Raw genomic sequence first — 24,837 nt, forward strand, 5'->3', positions numbered from 1 at the left:
CCAACTTCACATGAATGCAGACACCTGGATCTATCTCCAGTCTCCACAGGGGAGTATAAGCAGAAAGTACATTTCTGGACACACGCACCCCTTACAGACTAGTCCAATGTCTTATCAACAAACAGATTCAGATCAGCTGGGTCCCAGTCAGGGTTTAATCATTTTATGCCAAGATACTTTCAGCTTCAACCACACTTGGTTGTACTGTATCCAGCATTAAGTCAAATGTCAGTGCTCAGCACAGTCTACAGAAGTCTACTGATGCACTGTGCCCATGAAACTAATCCATAATCAGTGTTTTATTGCAGATAATAATCTTACAAAGTATTATGGAAGCTTCTCAGTTATCTACTCAGAGATAAACTCAGAATGACATCTGGATATTTGGTATTTTATTAAAGGTATGTCATGAGTTGTGAGTTTTCTGCTACATTGGTGAGAAAGGATTGACTTAGTGGCCAAGGGTCTTTAGCTGCCATGAAATATTAAGCTCCATGCCTATGCTATGGGTGCTGTTGCTGTGAAGGGAATTGAGGGGGAAACTGCATTCTCCCTTCTTTTTTGATGACAGTCTTGCCTCTATGCTTTAATTTCCCTCTGATGAGTGGAATGATAATTGCAAAAAAAAAAACCTTCCCCTTAGACAGGTATACAGTGCCTAGGGTGTGAGCAACCTTGAGTTCAGGTGAAGGCATGTCAAAGCATTGACGTGAAGATGCAAATATGTCCTTTCTGCAACTTTGTGCGACTAGTGTGACCAGCAAGACTAGAGGGATAAGAAGTTAGTGTTTTACTGAACTTAAAATGAGCAAGTTTGAGTAACTGTACATGTGACTTGTCTGAGTTCGTTTTGTAATGGATACGTTAGCGATTCTAGATGAGAGGGAGTGCAAGTGCCTCATTAAATTGTATAAGGTGGTAAGAATCTAGAAGTAATTCATTTCAAAAGAAGCCCAAACAGATGCTTCTCCACCTGTAGAGTTAGAGAGTAATTCTACATTAGATGGGAGAGTTACTGCGAATCAAGCTAAAGAAATCTGACATCAGTATGGATGTCCAACCAAATGCATCTTATATGAAAGAATGCAAAATAACAAAATCTAAAAATAAAAGAAGAAGAGCCATGGCTGGAGATAGTGCAGGATGCAAATATTAATAATACCGAATGTAGTAACTTGAGTTAGAGGAATAACAGGAGAGTGGAGGAAATGAACATATGAGTGCAGTAGAAAATGACAAACTTAATTCTAATTTAGGTAAACAAAGATAATAATTCGGGACTCAATATTGAGGGGTTTGAGGAATTATCTTCCAGGTATAAGTAAATAGAGAGTTTCAGTAACAGCCATGCATGGAGCCCAGATAGGGGAGATAATAAAAGAAAAGTATAGAGTAGTAAGTGACGATCAACCATATTCCAGTAACACAGTATGTGCTGTGAATGATAATATGTGAGGAACACAGTCAAATGTAGTACTTGTTGAGGTCCAGAAGATAATACACCACTGAATATCCTTTGGGGTAAAGATTATCTTTATGGATATTTTTCCAACTTTTAAACATGGCAACCATTTGAAATCTGAAATAAGTGGAATTAATAGCAGGATATAGAAAATGATGCTAGAATCCATTAATTGTACTATATGTTTATGGGAGTAATCAATAGGAAGAACAAATATTTTGCCCACGATGGACTTCAATTGAATCATATGAGGCCAATCAAATTCTATGTTTTAAATTAGGTGAAATTATTAAAGGAACCAATAGGCACACAATATTAGGACAACCAAGAAAACTAATAAATTGTTCATGGTCATACTTAATGCAAGAAGTCTTAACAGGAATTGAATGAACTAAACTTAATATTCAGAAGAGAATACAGACATTACAATTATTACTGAAACTTGCTTTAATGAAGTTAATAAGCCCCTGAAGCATCCTGATTACAACTCCTTTAATAATTTTTAGAAAAAGTTTGAGTGGGAATAGGGTCTCAAAATATGCAAATAAAGACCATCCATATCAGTAACCTTATGATAGTACTATATCTGAAACTAGCTCAGTGTCACTGCACGGTATCAGTCCTAAGATGTAAATCACTGGCTTCTTACAGGTCTCCCTCCCTAAAAATTATAGAAACAAAGAGATTGGATAATGTGCTTCAATGTTGTATTAATAAGCTCCAGTTTTGTGTTAGGTCAGGATTTCAACCTTGAAAACATCCCCCAGATTCACTAACCTCCCATGCAGGACTAGCTTAGTCCTGCACGGAAGTGCCCGTTTAGGAGCAGGACAGCAGTGTGCCATGCATAGTAATGAAGGTGTGCTGGCCGAGCTCCTAGACTTACACGGAGCGTGTACAAGTGCAGGAGGCGTGTCTGAGAGCAGAGCTCTCAGAATAAACACGCCCCTGCAATGTTGAACAGCAGAAGCTGTTAAGAAATGAGTGAGATCGCTCATAGGTGTCCTCATATTTCCACCAACAGACCCCCATGTGTACAACAGCAACAGAACATATAAATTAAAAGAAGAAACCCTTTCACTTTTTTAAAAATCCGATTAAAGCCAACCGTAGGTCACGGGTGTGCCCATCACTTAGCTACGGTTAATGTAGCTGAAATAGCAAAAGGAGGATAAAAAGCAGGATATGTACAAATGAAGCAGTACAGCAATACTGTAGTGGGCAGAGCATTTGCCTCACAAGAGGTCAATCCCGGTATGAGTCCCACTGCAGTACATTCCATTTCCATGTCAAATCACTGTCATGATCAATATATTTAGTTGTATAACCTAATAAATAACATATATGTGTGAACTGGAGTAATAAGCAGTGTAATAAATGATAACCCTATACACTTACCAAATTCACCACCTCCACAAGACCCGGTAGACTATTACTGTCTAAAATATAGCAGTAATACGGATAAATAAGCATGACTAAGCAGGTGCAAGTCTGTTTGCACGACAGTAAGCAGTGCTTACACAGAGTAAGCAATAATGAGGGTAACTATGTGTAAGCGAATGTCACCGGAAGTTAGCAGTGCTTACTGTCGCAGAAACCCGCTGACAACTGTGTAAAGGTATGTCACCACTCCGTATCCAATGGGCCTCGTTCTGGCAAGCAACAAATAAACAGCCCCTGCAAGGCTCAAACCCAGGAGCATGCACACCATAGCCAATGTGATTTACCAGTAAGACTCCGCAGATATACATAACCCTGAGGTTTTCACAAACATAGCATCCAGCAATAACATTCAACATTACAGGACATGTAGCTAAATGTGGTAGATGTATCGTGTGTGTGTGTGTGTGTGTGTGTGTGCATATATATATATATATATATATATATATATATATATATATATATATATATATATATATATATATATATATATATATATATGTATATATATAGACATACATATATATAAATATCCACATATAGATATGCAGACATCCATACAGCTATATGTTGTTAGATATATATAAAAAGCAATATATATGTATGCATACATACACATACACACACATACACACATATATATATATATATATATATATATATATATATATATATGTGTGTGTGTGTGTGTGTGTGTATATACACAGATATATATCTATGATATGATACAGCACATAAGAATGACATATATGACCACAGGCACCGCCAATGGGGGTGAGGGGGCTCAATCAACATACGTGTTACATGTACCAATACTCCCCCCACAGCCAAACAGGTGAAACATACAAACAAACACACAAACAAAGTAAACAAACCACTGTTTCCCAAACCACAGGCAGGATAGTACCAATGAGAGAAACATTGTGGACCTGCTAAGTCTCATCCAGAAACAAAGACAAGAACGTCCCTTGTGGAACAACCCAAAAATTCTTGGGTATTTGGATTCCTGCCATTACACTGAGTCATCATGGCAGGGCACGTATGTTCTCGGACTACAAGGTTGGGAAAGCCTGATGATCCATGGGTCGAGAGAACGCACATGATGGGTTCTGAGAAGTGGAGAGTGGGCAGTGTGTAGTGGTGTGGTTAGACCCAACCTGCACCCAGAGAAAGATGATTGCTGCAGAGGAGGAGCGGGTGGGGGGGGGTGATGGGTATGAAATTATGGGTCGAGGTGTGCCACTGTTGGATGGAGAGGTTCTAATTGGACCGCCTTGTGGATGTAAGCAATAGTGTGAACTGGGCAGAGCATTCACCTAACGAGCAGACATTCCCAGTATGAGTCCCACTGCAGCACAGTCTATATTACATGGCAAAGCACGTTATAACCAATGTTGTTGTTGCAAAACCCACAAAATAACACCAAATAACACATGGTTGCAGCTCCCTACTGTAGGCATGTAATCCAGTCTAACTGGCATCACAACTTATTATTGTTGGCCTCACCCCCACACAGGGGTTTGAGTGTCCACATCTACCTCCAAATTCAGTGTATATAAACAGCTGTTGCTGTAGATGTAATGGCCAGCTATGGACCTTCCCTTCAGCCTTCCTGCACTTCCCTGGCTATTTTCCCTACTGTCTTTCCCTCTTTGTGCCCCTTTTTTCACCACTTTCCTATCAACCCCTTTTTCTTTTCTTTTAAAGAAATTAGCACTGGGGTAAGCGGGAGTAAGCACTTTTAAGCAGCAGTAAGTGGGGTTAAGCCTGTTTGTGTGGCAGTAAGCAATGCCTACACTGGTTACGCAATGTAGAAGCTAACTGAGTGTAAGAAGCTGTAACCAGAGGTTAGCATTGTTTACCCTTGCACAAACCAGAGCAAACCCATGTACAATTTCTTAAAAATGCCTTAGTCACTCTGTATCCAACAGCTCTTGTCCTGCCCAGCAACAAAATAATCTGCACTCCCAAGTTGCAAACCCTGGACCCTGCACACTATAGTCAAAGTGAGTTATCACTAAGCCATGGCAGATACACATACAGCTGCTATTCAAACATATCATCCAGCACAGTCATTCAACAGTATAGGTATGTAATTATGTAGATTAATACTAGCAACCATTTGTACATTGCTCAAATACAGTATATCGAGTAGTCTATGTGTATGATAAAAACAGTGCCTGTCCAAATATACTGTGAGAACAGTAGTCTTGCATAATACTTAAGAGAATAATAAAAAAATGGTGCACGTCGAGGGGGCATGTGGGCGTGCGTCATGCCCAGAATGTCAAACCTGGGACGTCAAGGCGGGGCAGGTGTGTGAGCAAACCGCTGCTTCTCAAACCCCTGACATGATGCTACCAGTGGGCAAAACAGTGTAGACCAACTAAGTCTAATCTTGACACAAAAACAGGTCTGTCCCTAGCGGGACGAACCAAAAATTGTTAGTCACTCCGATGTTTGCACGTGTCTCAGAAGATGAACAAGGCAGGGCTCATACCTATGTGGCCTAAACAAATGAAGAGCCTGAAGAAGCTTGGGCTGAGATAGTATACTGGATGAGTACCGAGACATGGAGAGAGGGCAGCGTGTGGAGGTGTGGTATGGCTGGGCTAGCAACTGGAGAATGGATGGTTGCTGTGTACGTGGAGCTTGGGGGGGGCAGGGGAAGGAACCATGGGCAAGAATTTATGGAAGATATATGCAAATGAAGCAGCACAGCAATGGTGTAATGGGCAGAGCATCCCCCTAATGACCAGGCATTCCCAGTTCGAGTCCCACTGCAGCACAGTCTATTTTACATGGTAAAGCATGTTACAACCAACATTTTTTTTGCAAAACCCACTAAATAACATATAGTTATGAACTGGAGTAGTGCATGAAATGCACATGTGAAGTATCAGTGTCAGAATCAATAAGGCACTAGTAAACAGGTTTAAGCACAAATAAGCAATAGTAAGCATATGTAAGCACTAGTAAGCGGGCTTAAGCCTGTATGCATGGCGGTAAGCAATGCCTACATTGGTTAAGCAAATCTGAAGCTAACCCTCTGCAACAGATGTAATGGCAGGTTAGCAGTGCTTATCTCCATGCAAACCCACTAACAACTGCCTAAAAGTGCCTTAACCACTCTGTATCCAACATCCCTTGTTCTGCCCAACAACAAAATAAACAGCCTCTGCTAGGCTCGAACACAGAACCCGACACACCACAGCAAAAGTGATTTATCACTAAGCCATGTCAGACATACATAACCCTGATGTATTCAAAACATATCAACCAGCCCAGTCATTCAACAGTTCAGAGAATGTATTCCAACATGTAAATGTATGTGTGCGATGATGTAGATATATATATATATATATATATATATATATATATATATATATATATATATATATATATATATATATATATATATATATATATATATATATATATATGGCCATACATTTGTAGATAGCAATGGTAGACTGACAAATACAAATATGTCCACATGCACCGTTAATGGGGTTGAGATGCCCCAAACAATATACGCTATGTATGAATAGGCATAGCCCCCCACCACAGCCAAACACTTCCACCCTGCAGTGTTACAGGTCCCATAAGCAGGACATGACATGACATGTGCACTGCATGTAAACAGTACTACAACCCACCTGTATGATGTCAGGCTGGTATTGGTAACATATAATGCAGTACAGTGTGGCTCCCATAGGAAATGTAAAATATGGAAGCTATCAACATCGCCAGGATACATATACACAGGCACATATATGCAGATACAGATATACATATATATATATATATATATATATATATATATATATATATATATATATATATATATATATATGTGTGTGTGTATATATATATATATATATATATATATATAAATAGATATAGATATACACGTAACTACACAGACACACGCAGAGATATGTACAGTAAGACACATATGTAGAAGGTGCACACAATCTGGAACAGCCACTATGCCTGCAGTTCACACCTGAACAACTGGACACTGTATGGGCCACCCATACAATTACAATCGTCGCCTGCAACATATACCCACAGAGAGGTCATAGAAAAAACACCACACACAGGTTTGCAGAAATGGAAAACCTTTATTTGTGTGCTATTACAGTTCTATATGCAATTTCATATAGCTGTGCAGACACTGACATCCATATAAACAGAGTAATGCAACTTTGAAACAGTGATAATAATACAGTAGTCTGGAAAAGTTCACAACTGTCGCTGTCCAGGCCAACGCTTTCATTTTGTACAATAGTAAAGACAGACTAGGCCACAGGATACCGAACAATCAACAGTATGTAATACAGGTGTATAGTTCAGCAGCCTCCATCTACACTCTGTACAAACTCACTAGGTGTTGAAGACTTCAGTTGACCAAATGGGATGTAACTGTTACATAACAAGGCACAACTGATACCATCACAAGCACACTGACAAACAAAACAGTCTTGTATGGTAAGAGGCAATAGGCCTGTATTGACCCAATATATGTAAGTAATGTAAATATAGGTGAAGTATATGGTACTGTACATGCAGATACCTTAAGGCAGCTCACCCCTGATACCCCCACATTTTGTAACAGCACAGGTCATTTATGGTGCACCCACCCCCCCAGACTCAATACTACAGGCCCATATACCATTGTTATATACACTGGCCTCTGGAGTGCATAAGGGCACACATATATTGTTTTGGTGTAGCCCACACATATATGGCCCCAGCACCACTGTATGTGTGGGGGATGCAACAGCAGTGGACTGATGGCAGCAATGGCAGTGTGATATACACACAGCCCACTACAGAACAACCCCCTGATAGCATGTCATATGTACAAAGCATGGTATGTAGGTGGAGGACAGAGGCTGGAACACAGGCCCATATGTGGGAAACTGTTACCATACACTAAGCAAGTTGTTGGTGTTACAGGATAGTCTGCAACATACCCTTAGCCAGGGAATTGAGGTTAGAAACATAAATGGATGTAGCCATGTACTGATAGCACTCAACACACACACTGCCAGTGACATATCTGATACAGGGCCTGTGTGGTGGACAGACAAAACATGATAGGCACACCTCTGGCCACCAACAGGATAGGCCCACAGTTGAGAGCTATACAGACAGACTGCATTCCAAGGTAACCTAGTATGTACACACACACCCTGTAACACCAGTACTATACAAAGCATAACACAACTCTGCTCACACTCTGTCTGTAGTTCTGGAACCTCCTACAAATATGTGGCTGGCCTAAGTGTGCCGGTTCTCCTGGAAGAGATACTACCTGCTGTCTGTAACACTGATGCCCACACACAAGAAGGATGTTCATCACACAGGAAAGGTAAAGGGACCACGCCCACATGATGTAGGGATTTATAGTAGTTGGTTTCCATGACAGTGGTAATTGGAAACACAGCAAGCTGCATGCAGTTAGCAAGTGTAGGACACTGATTGGTGCAGAGGCCATCACCTGATCAAGTGCATCACCTACTAAAGCCAGGCTGCAATCTACCCCAAACAGCTCAATCCATTCACAGGAAAGAGAAAGCAAGCAAGAAAAAACAAAAAAACGGAAATAAAAAAAATGCAAAGAACATTTACAGCTGAAAACACAGCCAGCTACCAGTCAGTAATACATACTTCCCACAACAGGTATGTGAAGTATATGTACATGTATTAGAATGTAGTACCTGGTCCATAGTACTGTGATAGATGATGTGGAATGCGTTATATGTGCAAGCAGGTGTTGTTGTGATGATGGTCAACTGAACAACTGCTATGGACAATAGTGTTTGTCCCTGTGGGTAGAGGGCCATAGCTGTTAACTGTGCAGGTCAGCACTGACAGACAGGATGTAAGCCATCATAGTGTGTGTTGTGTAATGGGGTATATGATGTGGCCAATAGCCGGTGGTGGAAGTAATGCCAGTATGATGGACATGTGGGAGCCATGGACCACCGCTGGCAGAATACCCAGGTGAATATGTAATGTAGCATGGCAGAATGCCATAGGTGTGTAATAAATAGAGTTACCTACAAACAGGTCCCACATATATCCCACCAATGTCAGGCAGTGTCCATATGTGGCACCTGTCTGTATTGTAGCAAGGCAGAACAATGCAGCTATGCAGGCAGGTGTCATGAGATTGTGGAGCTGATGTCTGAATGTACCCCACATATAGGTATGCATATGTGTACATATGTCACAGATGTAATATCTAAGGATAAATGTGCACATATATATGAAGTCACATATATCTATACACATATAGATAAATACCGATATGCAAATGTCTACATCTGTACAAACACACACACAAACAGATATGCATGGAAAGACATATCCCATATATCACTAACACAGAGATGTGTGCTATGTGCAAGGCAGCAGCACACATAGCAATACACACAGATATCTACAGCTGGCAGTGTGTGCACCATAGACGGGTATGTCACATGTTAGTCATGTCCTAGCACCACAATCCCCCCGCCTGTGAAGTATGCAATAGGAATATGGGAAAGTATGGCAGATACACATGTGGAGGTGGTCAGGATTGGTAGATTTAGAGGACAGTCTACAGGGGTGGTGTGTGACATGTGGTGGGTAAACACTGTGGATGGTGTGTGTGTGGTCCATGATGTGAATGCCCCATGGTCCCCAATATGGGAATAATGGGAACAAGGCCCCGAGCAACTGCGACTCACAAAAGCAGTCCACGTCCTGAAGGTGCCAGGTCTGGTGGCTGAGCAGGAGAAGCATGTTGGCCATATGAATGTGTACTGGGAGCCTCAGACTGATGTAGCACATCCCTCATTTGTCTGTGGAGCCTGGAATGGAACAGACCCTAGACCTGAGCTCAGGGGGCAGGAACATGTTGGTGTGTGCCCTTAGGGGGTGCGCCAACATCCCCTGGGTGGTTCCACCTGATGGTATTGCTGTAACAGTACACAAGGAGGCCCCAGGTCGGCACACATATGTGATGTGACCAGGTATCCTAGTCAGATGGGTGTGGAGAGGTGGATCAGCTGGCCAATGGAACATATACATGTTATTGTGTCACAGTCATAGTACATATGTTAGTATTAATAGCCTACACAATCCCGGTACATGTCCAACAGCATGCATAGAACCCCCCTATAACACAGACTGTCAGATGTACAGCAATCTCAAAGCAGCCATACCACTGGCATATATGTAACCATAATGGCCCTGACAATGGCATGCAAGTGAATAGTCTGTAACAAGCCAGCAATGTTAGTGTCACACAAGGGACATGGCTACAATTACATAGCAGAAGGTGTGGTACACTACACAATCTGTCCAAACAGTAGTTAAGCTGTAGCCATACCTAATGAGTTGTGTGTATAGTCTGTTGAAGCTGATATGGTGGGGGAGGTGACAGAGATATGTATTATGAACTGTGGTAACCTTGCCATATGAGTCGCTCAGGCCTGTTCCCATCCTCATATTTTCAGGCAAGATGGCTCACATCAGGCTGCCGGTGTATTCGGCGGAGGAGAATGATGTCATCATAAACCACCTGGTTCTGCACTACCAGGTCCTGTTGTACTGTAATGTATACTAAACCACTAGTGTCGCAATCATGTATAAACACACCCACTATAACAGGAAAGTTGCTACCACAGAGAAAGGTATGCAATGTTGTCACAACTGCAATATATGCAGATATATTTCTGTGGGACCATATATTAGTATAGAGTCTTACCACAGAATTTTAACTGTTACCAACAATGTTGATTGCGACACTAGTGGTTTAGTATACACTAGTTTATGCAGCACTTGTCCTGCCTTCTATGTAGGAATGACTAGTAGGAGTTTAAAAATCCGCATTAAGGAACATCTTTATGACATTAGAAAGAAAGATCCTACTAATGCTTTATATAAACATTCCATTCTTTGTCATAATTTTAAAAGATTTTTATTTTCCATACTAGAGGTTTGTCAGAACGACATGAGAGGGGGGGATTTTAAAAATTACATTTTACAAAGAGAAGCCCTTTGGCAAATGAAACTAAAAGCTGACAAACTTCCAGGCATCAATGAAGCAGTCAACATTAAATGTTTTCTGAAAAACAGGAAGTTACATCTCCATAAAAGGAATGATGGTGTTAACTCCTTTTTTAATTAATACAGCAATTTAGTTTGATTGCAATTAAGTTTTAAATTGTTTAATCAACTTGAATGTATTTAAATGAGTTTATTGTCACATATTTTTTATTCTGAAGAAGTCTACGGACGAAAGCGTGGAATTAAATCTTGTTTACGCTATTTGTTTCATTTATTTTAGTTTGCCTCTGATTGCTGCTTTTGCCAGGTCATTTTCGGTGTTGTGTCTTTAACAGGCTTTTTTCTTGGACTGCTGCTGAGATACACTATGGCATACGGCATTACAGTAGTCCACATTATGAGCTGTATGGGACACTGCAAGATGACACATATGTGTAGGGCTTACCTGTCATGCATCTGCATAAATGCTAAGGGGGGGGGGAGTCTCAGCATGAAACAACAGTGCACTGCAGCAGGGATCCTAAGGATGGTAGGAATGGCTCTATATGCATATAGTCAGGTCCAAGTCATGTGGCAGCCATAACCCTATCCACACTGCAATAGTGATGGTGTTGTGTGAACACCATGGGATGTGCACATGAGTAGACCTTGCAATCATGCAGAATAGGGGGACATGTGTAGGGTAGCCTGAACATACACTGGCAATTGCAGAAGGCCTACACTGGTATACCCTGCCATGAACAGTCACTGCTGTAGTACACACAACAAGAGGTGTGATAAACTGCCATGATAAGGCTGTGCACACATATCCCCACATGGTGTGTATGGATTGTTGTCAACAGCCACACACCTAACGCAATCTGTAGACACTGCATGTGAATGTACAGCACATATGTTATATACCGGGTGTGTGTACAGCTAAGATCTGCAGTGCTGTGGTCCCATGCCAGATCACAGATGTATGTGTAAAAGCAATAAAGGTGTGTACACCCCCCATTGCTACAGTATGCTCTGATGGTTGTCAGTGTAAGCATTTCTGCAGTGGCCATACATGGTCTGTTGATGCTGACAGCTGTAAATCAGGCATCCAGGATTCACCAGTGACAACAGTCCACATATCATCCCAGGTATGTGTTGATGAAACTCATAGGGGCTGTGAGAGGTACAACTGGCATAACTGACAAGGTACTACACATTCTGCAATGTGTTGAACACTTGTGAGTTGTGATGCACAGCACATGGCAGGGTGCAGAACAGGTGCACAGCAATTATGTGTACATGGGTGCAGAGGTATCCAGGGGAAGGGGCATCACCTAGTCATAGCACATGCATCATACACATGTATACCACTGCTAGCATGGTGTGAGTATAGCTGAACTGCATGCTGTTCTGTACCATATGTTCTGTATGTTGGCAGATGGGTAATTGGAGGACTGTGTGTATGATCATTGTGCAACCTCACCTGTACGTGTGTGTTTGTGTGTGTGTGTGTGTGTGTGTGTGTGTGTGTGTGTGTGTGTGTGTGTGTGTGTGTGTGTGTGTGTGTGCATCCTGGTGGTTAGTTAGTTTGCCTGCAGGGTCACTCAGGCGAAGTGGTGGGAGGTAGGTGCATGTATGACGTGTGTGTGCATGTGTGTGTTTGTATGTGTGGCCGTGTATGCACATGTGTGATTGTGAGGTGTTCATATGACTGTACCCCCCTTTGTGACCATGCAGTACATGGACATGGAGTGCCACACTGCACACCAGGGAATACCTGTCATGTACTCCACAGGACATCAAATAGTATAATAAGGCCTGTAGCTTGGATCAGGCATCCACAGGGAAGGTAGACCACCAGGTATACACTTAATATTGCTGTCCGCGGAGAGGTCACCTACAGCCCACGTATGCAGCTCTATAGATGCATTGGGGAAGTGATAGTCAACACCAGGGAGTGTATCCACATATTACAGCTGACACATGATGGGCCAATGGAGCAGTATATCTGGCATATACTGAGCATTACATACACATGACACACCGGTGGGAGCTATTATGGGTAGAACATAGTAGCCCACACATATAGGGGCCATGCACATCATTCTGGCCCACACAGAGGGTGCATACTGAATGACAGCATTGAGGCCATGTTACTCCACTGCACACGGGTCAGGCAGGTAATGTAGCAACAGGCCTAGTGTTGTGACCACTTCTGTGGGCATTTAGAAGACTGTGATGTTAATGAGTGGTAATAATGTGTGTATGTTAACAAGTGTGATACAGGATGGGGTAACACATGGATATATATGTGGGGCTGTCTGTAAAGCCATGGACAGGTAGGTAGGTAGTACAGAGATGTGTGTGTGTGTGTGTGTGTGTGTGTGTGTGTGTGTGTGTGTATATACAGTTAAGCAATGCTGTACAGGTTTTAAAGTGCGGTTATTGTTTTCCCCCACAGATGGCAAGGTGGGTCAGGGTCTCTCCTGCACCCAATCTGATGTAGGTGTCCATACAGACACCAATGATGAGGATGATGATGATAATGGTGAGGCACAGGTGGGGTTGTCAGGGGCCGACACTGCGCCATTTGACATGCCACTTTTAGCCACCCCACCCCCGCACACAGTTACAGTGCCTATACACACCCTATCACCTGTGGCCATAGCAGAGGGACAGCTGGCATTCAGTGGCAGTGCACAGGAAAGTGTGGCAACCATGCCTACTGTGTCCAGTTGCAGCAGGCATAGCTGGATGTCTGGCAGGCTGCCACATAGGCGGATATCCCAGGGTACTTGTGGTAGGGCCACTGGACATCATGCCCCTGGCATAGGCAACATAGCTGCAACCAGCAGAACCATGTTCCAGGCTGTAATGGCGGTGCAGGCATGTACTGAGCATTACACCAGACAAGGCCTTAGGCTGCAGAGGGCTGCACTCGCAACTGTAGGTGACAACCTCAGTAAAGTGGTGGCTGCCATCCGTGCTTCTAATGAGCAAGCAAATAGATGGCATGATGAGATGATGGCCCTCATCAGCCGTGGTGTGTCTGTGTTTTGACATGTGGTAGGGATGCAGTGACACCCATGTGGACATGGGCCAGCAACACCAACAGCTGGCACTCAACATGGGCGTGCTAGGACACCAAGAGGCTCCCATAGTGGCAGTAGCAGTCCTGGCAGTGCAGAGGGTGTGCTGTCCACACCACACCACAGCAGGCCACGTGCACATGTTCCTGGCCAGTCCCAGGAGGGATGTGGTACCAGCGGACAAATGTCACTAGCAGGTGAGAGTAGCACTTCAACACCTGTACCTGCACGTGGCGCGGAACCCCTGGAAGGCAAAGTCCACGTGTCTGTGGCCAGAGACAGCGAACTGCACACCCTGCCAGGTATTGTCTGCAGCTGACCATAAACACCTGTGTAGGGCAGCCACAAGGCAGAACTGTGTGCATGCATACCTACACACTATGCAAACACACCTAGGGCAACCTCATACCTACACACATCACATCACCTCAGTCAGCTCCCCAGAGTAAACCCCTCATCCACACACATGGATTCAAATGTATGGCCCACCCTCGGCCTCTGGAAGACCAACACCACACCCTGTGCCTATGATGATACCTGTGTCCCATCTCTGTCATCCATACCACAGATGCAGGGACAGGCTGATATGGTTATGATGCAAACAGTGACTGTACACCAGTGTACCACAGGCCTGCAGTGTAACGTGTAAGGTGTAGAGTGTGAGGCATATTTGGCAGGTAGTGTAGCCATCCAGCAATTACGCCATCTAGCTGTTAGTAACACTGCTTGGTTGTGATCTTTAAACTGATATGCAATTGTGTTGTAGGTGGTCATGTGTCAGCACAAGGATGGTCTGTGGTCATATTGCACAATGGGGTATGTCACTGTGCTGACACCATGGCAGTGAGATATCTGGGGTACAGTCGAACCCATTTCACAGGTTACTATACCGGGTAGAGCCTGTGCCACATGGACAGGTGGCCCGCTGAGGCATGTATACCCTGCAACCTGATGTAGACCCATCCACATACACGCACACTGTTACTTGACAACACTGGGATTGGACCCCCTACCTAGCAATGTCGTGATACTAACGTGTGTGGCCTACATTGCACACACACTGCCTTAACCAATCTGTATCCAACAGACCTTGTTCTGCCCAGCAACAAAATGATCGGCCCTTGCAGGTCATGAACTCAGGGCCCTTTACACTGAAGTCACAACACATGACCACTAAACCATGAACACTGTGGCGACAGCTGTTGTATTACTAATATAGCTGTCATTACCCAAATTGAGTGGTAGTGAACACTTGCCTTTACGTCCTAGATTGTGTAGTCCTTGACATTAATATGACTGTTGCATCACATATGTTGTTTTATTATAATGTACACATAGCAGATACGTATGGTGGGATACATGTGGGAGGGTATATGCAACCGTGACGTTTACTCATGACAGGTATATGGTTGTATACATATAGGTGTATAGATGTCTACATGTACATACACAGGTATACACATACATATGCACCTGTATAGTGCTACATATATATGGCCATGTGTACACCTCTTCATATTTACATATCTATACATATCTATACATATAAGTATCTATACATATGTGTATATATAGGTATACGTATATGTATATATAGATATACGTACATATATAGCTATATATGTATGCATATCCTATGTGTACAGATATGCTTAGTTATGTTGGTGTATATATATAAGTATCTATGGCTATATGTGCATACATATCTATACCGATATACCTACTACTGCTGAAATATCTGTAGATATCCATACGTATATGTGCATAGGTATCACTACCTGTATATGTGTAGACATATATTGCTCTGTATATGTATATATCTGGGTGTCTATATGTACATCTATGTACATATACATACCCATCTATGTATGTCGATATGTATATGTGCAATTTTATATATATATATATATATATATATATATATATATATATATATATATATATGGATGATTATATGTACAGATATTCTCACTATATGCCTGGACATAGAGTGTAGATCTACTCCAGCCCCTATAGTCTCAACATCACAGTGCAAGTGGATGTCAGGATGTATAGCAGGTATATTGGTAGACTATTGCTAATGTAATTGGGATTGTCTTCACAGACGTGGTGTGTGTGGGAGGTCACATCTGCTTTCCACTTGTGTGCCACTGGCTACTGACAGACATCCTAGTAAGGTACCACTGCTAGCACATAATGCCCCCATGGACTGCAGCACAGATATTGGCCAATATATGTGGGCATTCTGAATCACTCTTTATAGTCTAGAGATATACACAGAACCCTTTAGTGCTAAACATGTGTGCCATGCATGACAATATGGATGTTAACAGCCATGTAGATGGGTATAACACATAACAACTGGTATACATATGCTGCCATAGCTTATGCATTCACACACCCCTGTATGGCCTAACACATAATAACCACTGGTACAGGGGTGCCATGGCCACATACTACCCACTAGATATTGACATACATCTGTACAGCATCCCACTGCTCTGTCTGACATACATCACTATTAAGGGAGACCCGGCAGCAGTACATCCAGCAAGTATCTCCATATGAAATCTCACTGGATAGGTACACTAAGCTGCTAGACATGTTACAATGCACTGTGCAGGCTACAGGCAGACTGGCTCAACACTGGCCAGCATCTCCTCTGGGGGAATGCACATGTACCTGCATATATATAGTAGGATCTGCATGCATGTCACGGCACAGGGTAAGATACACCTGTGTGAAGGTGCATAACCAAATCCAATGTGAACACAGCCACATATGGTAAGCTAGCATAAAAATATAGCATATGGACTATCTGTTCAACACCATCCTCATATGTGCCACTCACAGACTAACCCTTCATATACTGGGCTGCTACACTGTGTGGTCTGCTCTCTGTCTGTGGTATGGGACATGTGTGTATGGCCCTACAAACATGTAAACCACTACGGTAGCATACAGTGGAGCAGCATGTAACATCAGATAGGACAGGACCTATAACAATGACATCTACTACAGTCTGTACACAGGCTAAAGAACGTGTTAACAGTACACACACTGTCGACATTCACCATAGTTACACAGACCTCAGTACTGTACAAATGACCACAGAATTTTCTGATAATGTCGTCAAATATTACCCATACTGTACATAACATGTGTAGCAGTCTGATATCTCACTGGCTTGCTATCAGATATGATGACACTAATGATGGTGTACATCACATATGCACCTCTTAATGCACAACATATGTACAAAGGTTGACAGAGTTGTGGCTGGAAGCACATACACAGGGCCAATATTGACATGTTGCTGTGATAACCTCATACATGTACTGTCATAACAGGGTTTGTCGCAACATGTGTCCTATGAGGGATATGAAGTCAGTAACTGTCACGGCTTTCATCATCTACAGACTGCAATCCTCACAATACCTTCTGCAGTTCACAGTTACATGCTCTGTGGGTAACACATGACACCAAGGGCACAACACATTGCCCAGTCTGCAGACTAGCCTGCAGATGCGAATTCCTCATAAACATAGAACTGACATGGCAGGTATTACAACATGTAGGACAGCCATATCCACACACACTGTTAAACCAACATTACTCCACATGCTGTATAGCAGCACTTACAGTCTGTAGTCACGTCAGGCACATCACCCTCCTGTGTGTTGCCCTGTTTCCACAGTGTATGTTGTTAGAGGTAATTCCACAATCCATCTTAGATGCTGTTCGCCAAACACCAGGTCTAATTCTTGCCCACAGTGGATGTAAAGGGCCAACACCAACATGATGTTCCTAGATATTGGAGTGTGTTTCCATGCAATTGGCTATAAGAATGTTACCACAGCTGTTCCACATGCACTCAGCTAGAGAAGGACTGCAATTGATGCAGAGGCCATCAACTGATCATGACCATCACTTACAAAACACAAGCTGCTGCCTAGCAAAGCAGGTGTACATCCCACATCCACCAGAAAGGGTGTGAGAGGGACAGACAGAGATAAAGTAAGTCAGGGAAGGTGTGGTGAGTGAAACCTAAGCATGTTTGTGTCACACACCTACCAGTACTGGGTTTCAAACACCTGACTGACTATGCATAGCTATCACATGTGTATGCAGTTACTGCATGCGCCACATAGCTTACATGTTGATGAGCTGTCCAGACGTATATGTGCTGATGAGTGACATCTGCAACACTGTTGCAATACATTAGGAGTAGCACATGAGCCTGTCCACATGAACAGGTGTCAGCATCAACACAGCCACATTCTCTAAGGGACTCATACACATTGCCACACTTGGCAGGGTAATGACTACACTTCCTAACCAGTTACTTTGCCACAACACAGTAATGCATAGGTATCAATTGGCCCACAGGGGTTATCCTGAGGTTCTATGGTCAAAGGGTATGTGACGGTATCTGACATTAGACAGCATGCTTCAGTATGCCAATGGGGGTGGTACTGGGTGTGAATGTGGTCGCAAGCATCATACACCACACACATAGACACAGGGTGCTACTACTACCGGCATGCATATGTGCATTACTTCACAGGTGTGTAGTGGTTGACAGTGCCAGATGGCTGTACAAGGCTAGGTGAGGGGTATACCTTGGCATCAGGCCACATGAGAATGGTCTGCATTATGGCTAAGGGGTGCAGTGTCTGGAATGACCCACACAGGTTGGTATAGTATTCATCATCCATTCACCTGGGTTACTATTGTGCATGGCCAGTGCTGTGCAATGCTTGCCATGTATTTGTTCTATACACCATGACATGGACGGTGTTTGGGATGTGCACACGGTCCACATTCATGTACAGTGGCATGTGAGAGTGTACCTGGTTTGTCTGGCCCATGTTGTGTACACAGAATGTTATCATCAGGTGTGACAGTCCTGCCCTCATGTGGTGGGGCCAGGTACTGGACAGCAGGGTCACCTACATTGATAGCATGCTACAGGTATTCCCTGTTGTCAGTGGCATCTGTCCATACAGGGCATGTGTGTAAGGCATGGTATGTTCTTTGTGGATCACATTTGATGGAACCACAGTTGTTGCAGGCATCTAATGGGGAACATACCGAAGGCGCACCATCTGCAGTTATCTGCCTATTGTACTGATGGACAGGGTGCCATGCCCTCTGTAGGACATTGCATTCACACCATAGTTACTATCAGTTGCCAATATGCAGTGTACTACACACACATATTGGCTGTTGCCACGGCATCTGTGTGTGTGTATGAGACATGGGTTGAGATAGTGCTCTGGGTAATACTGGGGTTGCTAACTGTGATTGCCTGGCCTTGATGTCACATGTATGGGTATGGGTATGCAACCCAGCCTCTTGGCTATTTCACAGCTGTTATCACTGTACAGTGGGCATTGTAATATGTACTAGGGCCACCATATAAGAAATTTGAAAAACCCACTACACATTAGGCCCAGGTGTCACACACTCACAGCCACCTCCACACAGGATACGAGGTACAAACACACACCTGTCATGTCCAGGAGTAGAACCCCTACCTAACTAGTTTATTTACACTACAGCACTATGCAGTTATAGTACACGCCATGGTGATTACTGCAGTACTCTTTCCCCAAAGGTGTATATCACATTGGCTGACATCAGCAGGATTGCCAAAGTAGGGCATTTGACATGTACTGAGTGTGACTAGCCTAAAATGCATTGCTCCCTACACAGACAGTGGAACACACACAAAACATCCACAACCATCATGTGTGGGTATGGAACCCCTAACAGACATCTATAACACACTACAGCATGGCGCAGTTATAGGACGCACCACAAGGATTACTGGAGGACTCCTTCCCCAAAGGTGTATAACACATTCGCTGATATCAACGGGTTGCCAAAGTACAGCATTTGAAATGTACTGAGTGTGACTAGCCTCTAATGCATAGTTCCCTACACAGATATTGAAACACACACAAAATATCCAAAACTGCCATGGGTGGGTATAGAACCCTACCAGAGTTCTGAATCACACTACAGCAGTACGCAGTTATGGCACGCGCTACGGAGATTACTGGACTACAACCTTCCCAGAAGTGTATTTTGGGGTGGATGACATCAGCAGCCTTACCAAGGTAGAGCATTTAAATTGTAGAGGGTGTGCCTACCCTAAAAAGTATTGCTTTCCTACAGAGACAGACACACACTTGGCATGTTTGGGAACAGAACACCTACCTAACTACTTTATCACACTATAGCAGTACGCAGTTACAGGACGTGCTACAGAGATTAGTGGGCTATAATCTTCCCAGAGGTGTATTTCTAGGTGGATGACATCATCAGCCTTGCCAAAGTTGAGTATATGACTTGTAGGCAGTGTGAGTACCCTAAAAAGCATTTCTCTCTATACAGACAGATGCACACACTTGGCATGTCTGGGAATAGAACACCCACCTAACTACATTACTACACTATAGCAGTACGCAGTTACAGAACATGCTACAGAGGGTACTAGACTACAACCTTCCCAGAGGTGTATTTCTAGGTGGATGGCATCAGCAGCCTTGCCAAAGTTGAGTATATGACTTGTAGGCAGTGTTAGTACCCTAAAAAGCATTGCTCTCTACACAAACACATACACTTGGCATGTCTGGGAATAGAACACATATTTAACTACTTTATCACACTACAGCAGTACGCAGTTACAGGACACGCTACAGAGATTACTGGGCTACAACCTTCCAAGAGGTGTATTTCTAGGTGGATGACATCATCAGCCTTGCCAAGGTTGAACAATTAAAGTGTTGGGAGTGTGACTACCCTAAAAAGCATTGCTCTCTACACAGTCAGACAGACACACAAGCACACAGTTGCCAAGTCTGGGATTCAAACACCTACCTAACTAGTTTATCATAGTACAGCAGGACACAGTTCTGGGACACACCACAGAAATTACTAAGCTACAACTCTCTCAAAGGTGTATTTCACATTGGATGACCTCAGCAAGCTTGTCATAGTAGGGCTACGGGGAGGGCAGTGTGTGTGCATGGGCCATTACCCATTCATTATTCATCTAGGGGTTGACACGCCACATGCGGGCACACACAGGGTCATATTTCACAGGTACATGTATACAGTTGCTAGATAACTACTTCCTTGTACAGTTATGTTGCACGGCTGGCACGTGCACCCACATAGTCTGTAGTGCTGACTGATACTGGTGGCTAGTATCTGCAGTGAGTGTCATCTGCACCTCATGTGTTTGGGGCCCTTTGGCTGTGTGCTGGGTGGGACAGACCTGGATGGCTCCTTGTCACAGTCACCCACTTCCACACATCTATGTCTGTCTACCTTTAGCTTATTATAGTGTGTTGTACTTACATATATGTCTGTATTCCTATCCACTGTGTGTGCAAGACATGAGTGGTGCATACTGAGGAGTGTCTGCACTAACAACTGCAACTGCCAGATATGTCTGGTCCACTGGTGTTTGCAGACATGGCCTTCATGTGTTTAAGTGTGTGAGCATGCCCAGTATGACCTTTCAGTATGTTGTTGCCTTACATTGCCTTCATTTCTCTAAGTGTATGAGCATGCCCAGTATGGTCGTCTGTATTGCATGTGTGGGTCAAGTCCAGGTAGTTTGTACTGCAGTGCTGACCTTTGTGTTGTACACCAACAGGTAGCATGCTGTCTCTGCAGGGTATCCATCGATCATTTGGCATTGACTGTTGCTACATTTCTGCACAGCGGGGGGAGGGGCACACCTGACTGTTTCTATATTTCTACACAGGATTGGGGGGGGCACACCTGACTGTTACTATATTTCTATGTAGGATGGGGGGAGGGCACACCTGACTATTTCTACATTTCTACACAGGATTGGGGGGTACACCTGACTGTTACTATATGTCTACGTAGGATGGGGAGGGCACACCTGACACTTGTACACATTTGCTAGGACTGTACTGGTATGTTGGGTACTCCATTTCAGTCTGTAGTCTTACCTATCGTGCTGGCTAGAGGCATACCAGTGTACTACAGATCTTATCTTTTAATTACCTACATATTAGTGTATGACTTCCTAGCCTTCACAACTGACATCCCACTGCCTGGCCTGCTGTAGTCTGTCTGTGTAGTCCTGGGGGAAAGGTTGCCCATAGGCCTCATTCAGAGGCCATAACACAGCCTTTGTTTGTTTAAACCATACTTTGTAGAAGAAGAATATCACAACCACATACGAGTAAACCAATGACACCTTCTTCTTATCAATAAATAAATGTCTGTTTATTCCACATTAAGTGGTGATTAAGACAACATCTAACTCAGCATTGGAAGCCTTTTTGGCCAGTATTAATGATCGTCTAACTACTTATGAGAAAGAACTGATACACAGAAAGAAGAATAAACTTCATAGAGACCTGAGGGATTATGAGCGGAAGAAGGCGTTCATTCTGTCATCCAATCAGCAATCTAAATGGCGCAGCATCAGTTTACAAAACCAGGAAATGCATGGCCAACAGAAGAACCGCAGTTTTCATTCAGCAGAAAGTGGGGGATCCTCTCTGGAAGAAGAGGAGTTTATGGACCAGGAATATCCCACATTACCTACACCCAGTAATAAGGAATCCTTCCAAAATAATTTTCGTGGACCAGGTGCCACAGGACATGGTCAAGGAAACGAATGTGGCAGGGACATGGTAATTACAGAGATCAGGGCCAGGGCCCATACAAGCAGAGTAAATGGACTAACTAAACAGGTAGTACGTGATGTAGTAGATTCTTGTGTAGTAAATTTATCTGATTATGTGTTTGACGAAGATGAAATGTCAGTTTTGCAAACGGGCTTAAAATTTGTTCCAACTGTTTTTCCAAGACTGTATAAAGTTAAAGGTGAAATATTTAAATTAATTCGTAAAATGCATTTGAAAGAATTTTTTTATAATTCTGTTCCATATAATGCGACTATGTCGAATGAAGACACAGATGCATCAAGTGAATGTAGCTTTTATTTTTGTGATTCCGATGTTGAAAGTAATGCATATACATTGTTGGACACAACTAAAATATCTGTCAAAAGTACTTTCATGCCTCCTTTTAAAATGTAAATATACAGCGATTTAATAGTGCTATTAATTTAGTAATAGAAAAAGAAATGAATGAATTCAATAGAATGAATAAGAATTTCAATTTAACAAAGGTGGAATGGCATAAATTAAAAGAACTAAGCACTAATGACAATATTGTATTTAAACCCTCAGACAAAGGGGGTAAGCTGGTAGTCATGAATTCTTTGACTTATTATGATATGTGTATGCAACATTTGAATAATGAACATTATTTTAAGTCAGGCTCAAAAAGAATATCAGATGCTGTTAGATAAGGGAGTAAGGTTACATTATTTCACAGCATCAGATGTAACAAAAAAGTTTATGAATAAAGAAGGTTCTGTAGCTAGATTTTTCTGTCTGCCTAAAATTCATAAGGATTTGCAGCATCCTCCAGGATGCCCAATAGTGTCAGCTACTGGATATTTTAGTCATAATTTGGGCTGTCTTTTGCATGAATTATTGTTGAAAGAAGTACTAAAGCTCCCGTCTTACATTAAAGATTCCTTTGACTTTTTGAAGAGGGTGGGAGGAATAGAGTGGAAGGAAAATATGTACTTTGTAGTTGTAGATGTAACTAGTCTATATACTAATATACAGCATTTTCTGGGAGATAATCCCAGAACTCAGTACATTAAAGAGTTAAGTACACTTCTGTTTGAAAAACAATATTTTTGAATTTGAGGGGAACCTTTATAGACAAAAACAAGGCACAGCCATGGGGGCAGCTTTTGTCCACATGTATGATAATTTGTTTATGGGGTTGATGGAGAGTACACACATTTATAGAAGCGTATTCTATCAAAGATATGTTAGACACTATTTTAGATTCATAGACAATCTCATAGTTTTGTGTCACGGTGGTAGAGATGAGGTATTTGAATTTTTGCATTTTTTGAATGACAGCAGACTTGGAATTAAATATGATGAAGCACAAATAGGATTGAAGGTTAACTTTCTGGAAATTACTATAGAAGGTATAATTAATGAGAAAATTAAAACTAAGATTCATAGAAAATTTAATCAGTTGAATTTAATGTTACAAGCCACTAGTTGCCATCCACCACATACTTTGGCGTCTATTCCTTATGGGGAACTGCTTAGAATTAAGAGGTTATGTAGTGATATAAATGAGTCACAAATGGAAGCTGAGAGAGTTATAAAAATGTTTTGTATAGAAGATATGAAGAGCAACTGGTTATGGAAAGTTATGCCAAAATTTATGGGAAGTATGGCGCTAGCAAGAAAAGAAGTTACATAGGTAACATAGGAAATGGAGAATTGATTTCAGTTTATAACTTTTTATTTTTTGTTACCAAATATACTGTTTTTTCAGATAGACTTAACAGATTATTAAAAGAATATTGGAAACGTATAAAAAGGGAAGTTTCCTCTTTATCACAAGTAGAATTAAGAACATCTTATCAGAGGGGCCGTAATCTACAAGATTTTTTAGTACATAGTAAATACAGTAAACCAAAAGTGTGAATTAATAGGAATATAATAAAATTGGGCACGAGCCCTTGTGGCAAGTGTTCTATTTGTCAGTATATAGTATCAACATTTGAGAGAATAAACGGTAAAAAGTTTGAAACACAGGACTGTTTTTCCTGCACAACTAAGGGAATAGTTTACACAATTAAATGTTCTTGCAATCGTTTCTATATTGTAGAAAGTAAAAGAAGTTTAAGTGAAAGAATAA

The 24,837-nt window shown here is 42.4% G+C and overlaps 1 protein-coding gene across 1 annotated transcript in view; it reads right to left on the reverse strand.

Moving 5' to 3' along the window:
• Positions 1 to 24,837, reverse strand: part of LOC122798067 (histone deacetylase 9-like) — a 2,531,134-nt gene that overhangs the window by 2,143,231 nt on the left and 363,066 nt on the right. The window lies entirely within an intron of this gene.

This window comes from Protopterus annectens, chromosome 3.part1, assembly GCF_019279795.1.
Source record: "Protopterus annectens isolate FY-2018-M chromosome 3.part1, PAN1.0, whole genome shotgun sequence".
Taxonomy (NCBI): domain Eukaryota; kingdom Metazoa; phylum Chordata; order Ceratodontiformes; family Protopteridae; genus Protopterus; species Protopterus annectens.